We start from the raw sequence: 8,712 nt of genomic DNA on the forward strand, positions 1-8,712 counted from the left end.
CGAATCCCAAGAATTCTGATTTAATGCGCCACATCCGTGTGTATGTGCTACCAGAGCCTGGCTGGGCATGAGCACCGCATCGGTTCATCGGGGACATTAGGAGATGTGCCATGCTCAGAGGACCAGAGAAGGCAATTTGGGAATTGTCAGTGAGGAAATGGATCCGGATAGCTCTGCACGGACAGAGGATGAGCATCCTCACATGCAGCTCCTGCAGAATAATCACAGCACTCTGGAAAAAAATCACTTTGTGCACATATTGAATATTCAAGTACTCTTAAAGACAGCCCCCCCCCCCCCTTCAAAGGAGTAATATCACAGAGAAAACTGCATATATAGTTATCAAACTCGGTATTTTCCTGCCTACTGCTCTCACAGTATTGTTTTCCTCCTTTAATTTAAACATGCAAGACTGTTGCCAAGCCCACATTTCTGGTAGAAGTTGCTCCAGCAGATGGATGCAGAGAGAGGTGGATAAAGTAACTCTTAAAAATGTATTTAGAAACACAGCAGTTTGCATATTAGGAATTTGTGGGGTGCTCTAAGCATGGATTTTGAATAGCCAGAGATCTGCAGGTAAGGAATCTCTGTGTCCAACAGGCATCAAAGACTTTTTTATTTACTTCACACGTTTGGTCTACAGGCTGTAAATCCCAGGAATTCTCTGAGTGTTGTGACATTTTCCAGTGCCTGCAGCTCCAGGAGATGATGCAGCAGGACTGGTGAGGTGCACCCAGTACTGACCAGCATCAGTATGTATATATCACTGCCTGAGCTGACAAATCTTTGTCTAATGCAGCAGTAAACAAAATAAACTAAGGTTTGTTTCAGGGATAGTCAAATTCCCTGCAAAAAGTGGGTATGAATTGAATTACAGCAACATCCAAGGAGTGAAGTCCTTTATAAAGCAATTTGACACTGACTGAGTCTTCTCCAAGTGTGTACTGAGAGTGAAGTTTTTCTACTGGATTTAAGATTTGCAGTATTCAGAGAGTGGGAAAGCACTGAACCCATGAGAAATTCTCTGAAAAAAAACCCTTTCACTGTGCAACTGTGTTTTTCCATTAACATTTTGAGATTTATTGATGGGTGAATCAGACCCATCAAATGTGAATTTAGAAGACAAAACCTGCTTGACCAACCTGATCTCCTTCTATGAGAGAGAGAAACCCACCTGGTGCATGAGGAAAGGCTGTGGATGTTTCTACCTGGACTTTAGTAAAGAGTTTAACACCATTTCCCACATCATCCTTGTGGAACTGGCTGTCCATGGCTTGGACAGGGGCTCTGTTTGGTGAGTAAAGATCTGGCTGGACAAATGAGCCCAGAGAGTTGCCCAGATGCTACATTAATGTTACAGTTTTTACTGAGTATTCATTCTAGCAAAGGAATTGTTTTCAACTTGCCTCTTGATTTATCTTTTTGTCAGAGCAGCTTATCTGCTGGAAATTGGTCACTTGCATACATTATTCTTAATTCCAAGTCTGGCAGCTCTGCTGTGGCAGTAAAATCTTGCAGAGGTGGTTTGCTGACTGGACTTCATCTCAGTTTTAAAATTAAAGCACTTTTAATTTTTTTTTTCCTACAGAACCTGCATTTTACAGATTTATGAAGAAAATCAAGGCAAAAAAAAGGTTTGAGTTCTTGATCATTATCCACCTGGGAGAGAGCACAGACTGCCCTAGGAGGGCAAAGTGGGATTAGGAGCAGGGATGCTCTGGGAGGCTGAAGCAGTGCTGCCCCTGGCACTGCTATTTTCCCTGAAGGGAGGAGGGTTTGGAGCAGCAGGGGAGGAATCTGGCAGAGCATCTTTGAGGAGCTGTTCTCACCCAGCACATCAGAGAGCAGCAGAGACCCTGTAAGATGTGGGACAGTGAGGACAGAGCCCTGATGGGAAGCAGGCAGAAAGAAATAGATTTAAATATAATATTTTCTTGCTCTTCATCATCTTCACTTCAATAGCAAGAGGGTTAGTCTTGATATCCAGCCCCTTTTAAATCTAATTACTTTGATTTTTTCTTTCTTTATGGATCAAATTATCCTTCTGAAGAACAGCAGGTGTGGTGACAATTAAAATAATTCTTCAAATATGGACACTTACAGATGTGTAACAGAAACACCTGGGGCAAAATTTGGAGGTCTCCTCACAACTGCTACCCAGCCCTTGGTCAGATTCCTGTGAATTAACTGTGAATTTAGTTTTTTTAGTTCCTGTGAATTTAGTTTTACCTGGCTTAGCTGGAAGGTTGACATTTACAAGGGGACAGGGCTAATAGTCTGAGTTATTTGAATTTTGCAGTACAGACACAGCCAAAGCTTTTCCCTCACAGCAAACAGGTAGGAAGCCAGACCTAAGTCAGGATGGGAGCTGAGCAAAGTAAATTAATTAAATAATAATTCATAAGTAAACAGAAAAGGAATTGTCAAGTAACTAAAACTTCTAAAAATAAGAAAACATAAAAAAGGATCATTAAAAAGGATTTTGATTCCTGCATCAAAATAATCTGTTATTTCGATATCAGTTACCTTTTACTGAGAGGAAGAACTCTTACCTGTAGGTCAAAACCAGAAGAATAATTTCTCTTTTTTTTCATGGTTCATCAAGCCTTCCAAACATCTGGTTGTAATAACTGACAGCAACCAAAAAAAAAAAAAAAAAAAAAAAAAGAAAAAAAGAAAAGAAAAAGAAAAAGGAAAAGGAAAAACAAATTTCATTACAGCTTTATGTTTCAGGGGAACACCTTTTTTCCTGAAATTTTACCTAATTCCTCTGAGCTGAAAGTTTCTCATGTGGAAGTATAACTTAATCAGGAAGCATCTAGAGCCTTTACACATGGAAAGGTCATTCCACCAAAAATAAACATAAAGGCACTGCCAGTCTACTGGAAGTTTAGTTCAAATGCCATCCAGAATTTGTCATCTGTCAGCTTCCTTGTTTGCAGCAAGAAAAGACACATGTATTCTAAAATACAGGAAAACTTTCTGTTATGTCACACTGCTCCTATTTGATCATGGTTTAAACTCTGAAAAAGCATTGGATGGGATCCCAGAGAGCCAACAGCAGCAAATTGTGTCTGGCAAAATCAGGGAGTTAAATACACAAACAAACTGATGCACTGTTGCTTTCCTGAGGTTCACAAAAAGAAACTTTGAAGGCTGTACCACCTCTGAATTAACTTCAGAAAGCCAGAAACTTCACAGCATCTTTATTCCTGTTGTGAAACTGAAGAAAAATATTCCAAGAGAATGTGACTCCCTGGACATGTTAGCAGGAGCCATCTGCTTATCCCAATTACCCCAAACTTTGATCCCTGCAGCTCAAGGGTTTGTTACACCAAACCCATGGAGCAGAACTCTATAAGACATTTCTTTATTTGACTGCTCAGAAGCAAATGAGATGTTATTCCACACCTATTGTTTGTAAATGTATTTCTGTCCATTGTGCATACTTCATAATCACTCAACATCTTTGTTTAATTATGCTAAATAATGATGAACAAGAACATTCTTGTTGAGTATACATTACAACATAATTTACTGACACATAAATGCACCATATTGCAAATGTACAACCTTGCACAATCTTTTACCAAGATTTTGTTTCTAAGATTTTAGCCCTGGAACAAGAAAAAAGGAGAACCATGCAGATAGATAAATATGTATTGTAAAAATAGAGTGGGGATTCTGTGCTAAAGTCACCTGGATATTCTCTGAGAAGTGAGGCTGTAAATCTGAAATTCTCTTAATGTATTTTCTTTGGGGAAACTTCTGGCTGTATTTGTGTTAGAGAGGAAAGAAAGTTGTGGAGGATGTTGTTGTCTAGACACTATTAGATCACAGCATCCCACACTGTGTTCAGTACAAGGGCTCAGCCATGCAAGATCCTTTCTTTTTAATTTGTTTATTGCTCTGCTGAGTCTTGCTGCCTTTTTGACATTGCTGCAGACTGCTCAGTTCCCTCTCTTGCAAGTTCTTCCTGGATGTTCTGATCTGGCATTGCTCCCACTGAATATGTGGAGCTAAAAAACCTGTGGGGAAACACAGAGAACTTCAGTCCCACAACTGGGCTCTGCTCCTGTTGATTAAAGCAGCAGAGGGTAAAGGCTTAAAACAGAATTCTCAAAGCAAAAGTTGCACCTAATGCAGGATGTAATTCAGGAAACACAGATATGGAGCCAATAAAATTCTCAGACAAAAACACCCACATGAAGGGATATTGTATAGAGCTGAATTGGGCTGCCAGAAATAAAGATTAAAGATTCTGATCTGGGTTAGAGCCACAAGACTTGAACCACAATCCAGCACCTGCCCTAAGCATGGGATTATTCTGGGATGATTTTTTCCTACACAAAGGCACAAAAAGTAAAGATTTTTCCTTCTCAGTGAAGATCACTGACAATTAAGAAATCTCCAAAGGTTTTTGTAGGATGGAAGAAGAAACCAGGGCAGCACTCTGCTGCTTCTCAAACTGCTCTGGCTCTCTCACCTTGCCAAGGCAGACTATTTTGGCAACTCAGGATGTGCTGAAGAGTGGAAGTGATCTGCTCCAGTTAACTGCCAGGCCACATTCCCAGCACCAGGGAACACAAGGAGGGCTGTGCTGTCCCAAAGCTTAGCAAGGATCTTTCCATGCCAGTATAACCCTCTGGAAATCAGATCCACTGGTTTTGTGTTTTGCACCATCTGTATTTTTTTTTTCCTAATAGAGTTGATATTTAAACCACAGAATAGATGATGTTCAGCCAAAAAAAAAGAAAATAAAACAAAATATGAGATTTTAGAAAGATATGATAAAATTTGCAATATGCATTTAGAAACAACAATCTATTTTTCCAGTGCCCTGGATTATTTAGCAATACAAACAGTGGAAAGGAAAACAGCTTTGTTCTGGGTAAAATCAGCCAAAGATTGAAAAAAATCCTTTCACTACTCCAGACCAAAATTGCAGTTCTGTAAATGCAGATAAGCATCACCTAATCTTATGTTTCAGAAAACTGATTAAATTTGGAAACTATTTCCCTACAGCTGCTCTGAATCCAGGTTTTATGCATCAGTTGTGACTCAGCCCCTGGAGCAGAAGTGGAGTCTCCAGTTTTCTGCCCCTCTGCCCTATCAGGTGACCCTCCAGCAAGGATGGCAGAAGATAAAATGTGATCAGGAGCTGCAGATTACAGTTTTCAGGTCTAATTTAGGAGGGAAGTCAGTGGCAGTTCAGTTTGACCTGCAGGCTCTCCCTCTGTGGCCCTGCTGCCATCCAATCCAACATAAACCATTCCCTGAACACCAGGCAGAGCCACTGCTAGAGATGGGATTTTTACTCAACTCTGTTAGCAAGGAAATTAGAGGAAAATTATTATAATAAGTATCATTTTATAAATGCTTCCTCTGGCTTTGGTAAGTTTGTTTTTATCAGGAGTATGCAAACTAAGATTTTCCACTTGGATTTCTTTACTGCTGAAGTCTGCATTAAAATCCACTATAGCAAAACTCATTTTTGTATGAGGATACCTGCAAGCATGGTTTTGTTTATAACTCCATCTCCTGAAGGTTATTGTGCAAGTGAAGATTTGTGCTGACTTCTTGGCTGGCTCAAATTTCAGCAGAGTCACAGTGATATCCCCACTAAAGGAACATGTGGGTTCTGTGCCACCAAAGAGTTTTAGTTTTCAGGTTTTAGTTTTAGTTTTTAGTTTTCCTGACTTGTTTGCAGCATTGAGTGGATGTGTAAATGCCTCCATTGATCAGATAGCTGATCCACTGAGGGGTAACACTGTCCAGAAACCCTCCCCTCACCTCTGCCCATCCTGCTGATGCAGCTGTCCTGTATGATGGATTTCCTAGGTAGGCAAACAGCAATTATGGCATTGCAGCTGTGGGATATCTTTGGAGGGGGCCTGGGGTGAGAGCTCAGCAGGAAACAGCTCCAGGAGAAAAGAGGGGAGGCACTAATGCTTCTCCCAAGCCTTGTCAGTGCTCTTATCAGTGAGCCAGCCTTGAGCAGCCAGCTACACTCCTCAGAAGTGGAGGGGTTGCACAGACCCAGAGAGCTCTTTGTATGGCTAGGAAATGCTAGCACTCCCAAAGCTGAATTCCCAGGCAGACACTGCTCCAAGGAGAGCCAGAAGGAGCAGAGAGTAAAGGACGTGCATTTGTTTCTTTCTTTTCAGTCTGTTGCCTCCTTTGAGACTCCTCTGTGCCAGGGAGAGAGCCAGAGATGCTATCAGCTCTGCATCTGCTTCTTCGATTCAAGGGAATAAAAATATTTGGAAAGGATGATTAGGGACAGAGCACCAATATAATTAAATCAGCTGCAGTACCCACAGACACTGGAAAAATACCTCTGTCTCCCCGTGTGCCACATCTGCTCATAAAACGATCGATTTGCTCACGAAATTGGGTTTTAAAACTCCCTTTCCAGTTGTTTTTTCCAAGCTCTGTACTGTGCCTGCTGTTGGGCACCCTCAGGTCTGGAAATGATTCTGTTTTGGACCAAGATTTGCCAGCAAACTTTGGAAAAATGACCTGGATGTTCCAAAGCACATTTGGGCCACGGAGTACAGCAGGGCAGATTATCCACTAGGTGGGAGCCTCTCAATTCTGATGAGTGCTGGCCACTCTGGCATTTAAAGCACTGCCTCAGACTGACTCTGCTTCATCCTCCTGATTTCTAAGGAAGACAAAATTCTGCTCTCTGAGTAGGCTCAGACTCTCCTAAACCAAAGAGCTGCTTCCATAACCTTCTGTCTGACTGACACTGGAAGAACAGGGAAAGAGCAGCCAATAATGCCTATTTAATACCTATTTTGAAAATATTAATTTACCTTGCATATGCCACTCATGACATATTAAGAGAGTGAGTAACTCTAAACATTCAAGTTGCTTTCTGCTGCCTACGTTTGGAATTGAATTTTGCTTTTGCTGCATAGGGGTCACAGAAATTAAAGCTGATTTTCCTGCATTCACAACCAGATTTGCTCCCTGATTTATGACAATTTTTTTTCCAGGTGGAAATAAAAAGGGAAAATAAAGTAAAAATTTGTGCTGAAATTAACTCCTGGGATCTTTTTCAAAAAATCTGAAATTTTGAAATCTGAGAACGTGCTTTGCAAATTCCCAGCTTCAGTGTAGTTGCAGTGTGATTGCAACATGTACATTTAAAAAGCTTTTCTCCATTTAAACAGTACAATTAGCACTCTGATTTCTTATTAATATTTTGAATTTTCTATTAAAGTTCATGGGAAATATATTTATCTATCAAATGACTTGCCAGTTCTGTGACTCCAATAAGCAGATGGCAAGAGCCAAGCAATATCTGCAACATGCAGCAGTCAGAGTGAGGTCAGACCATTTGTGGATGGCTTCATCCATCCACTTCTGCTCCCCACTTCACCATCAGTTACACTAAATTGTGTACCAAGCACTGGAAATCAAGTCTGAAGTGGCCTGTAGCATAAATGGCAGATTAACATGAGATTGTCAATCACTTTGCATCTTTAATTTTCTTAAAGGCAGGCCCCAGTTTTATCAGTGGCCCAACAAACAGCTCCATGATTCTGAACAAACCATGAAGACAAACATCTGTACAGCTCTGGTTATAGTAATTCACAGGTGAGACCTTTTTGCTTTTAGCTGAAATGGTTCACACACCTGGAGCAGGATATTCAAAATACAATCAGTGAAGACCTGGGCTATTCAGTGATTCTGTGGATGAAACAACAGGTGATGGAAATCATGCAGGTCAAATTCATCATGTCTCTTGAATCTGAAGATTGAGAAAGTCTTTGTTGGATTTGAGATTGATTTTGAGATTTGGATTGAGAAAGTGTTTGTTGGATTTATTAAGAGTGTTCATATGACTCAAATGCATCCAGCAGAGAACTTGGACTAGAGCCTGCTTCAGAACACAGCACTCAACATGTGCCAGACAGGTCACTCACCCAGGTCCATCAATGACAGCTCTCTGCAAAACCAACCCAGAACAAACATTTGTGAACTCCCAGTCCTGAACAGAGCCTGTTCTGCCCAGCTGACCTGTGAAAGTGCTGCAGGTACTCAGGAGTAGAGAGCTGATTTAGATCTCACTGCAAGATGTGTTGTTTCCTGACACACCAGAGATATCTGCTCGATGAATACAGTGAAGAACAGTTCCATTACAACACTGCTGTGCTCTACAACCTGAGCTAGAGCTCAGCTGGGAGGGAGCTCCCTGCAGCCCGTGTTCAAGACAAGGAAAAGTGGAACACCCTGCAGAGTGTATCAACTCTGGGCAGCTACAATTACACTGTTTCTAGCTGTAGTGGAACACCCGGGAGCAAATGTTTAGTTTGGTCTCCTGTGTGTGTGGAGCACTGTGCAGACAGGAAGCTGGACAAGTCAGGAATGCTGTGTTGCACTTACAAAAGAGGAACACAAAAAGTAGCAAATCCTTCTTGAGTGTTTTCCCTTCCGAAATAGAACATATAGACCTTGAGCCTGGAGTCTCTTCAGAGATTAGCCAGACACTACAGACACTCACTTATCTTAATAACAGATTTTCCTGAAGCCAAGATTTTTGCTTGGCAGTATTCCCTACATGAACATTTTCATAAATCATTGTGATCTGAAGGATGGCTAATGACAATATGAACTAGAAGCCACATTGCCTCAGGGTCACAGCTCTGGCCCAGCGACACCTGAGCAGCAGAGAGCAAACAGTTCATCCTGTGGAACCTG

This window comes from Erithacus rubecula, assembly GCF_903797595.1.
Source record: "Erithacus rubecula genome assembly, chromosome: 9".
NCBI lineage: Eukaryota > Metazoa > Chordata > Aves > Passeriformes > Muscicapidae > Erithacus > Erithacus rubecula.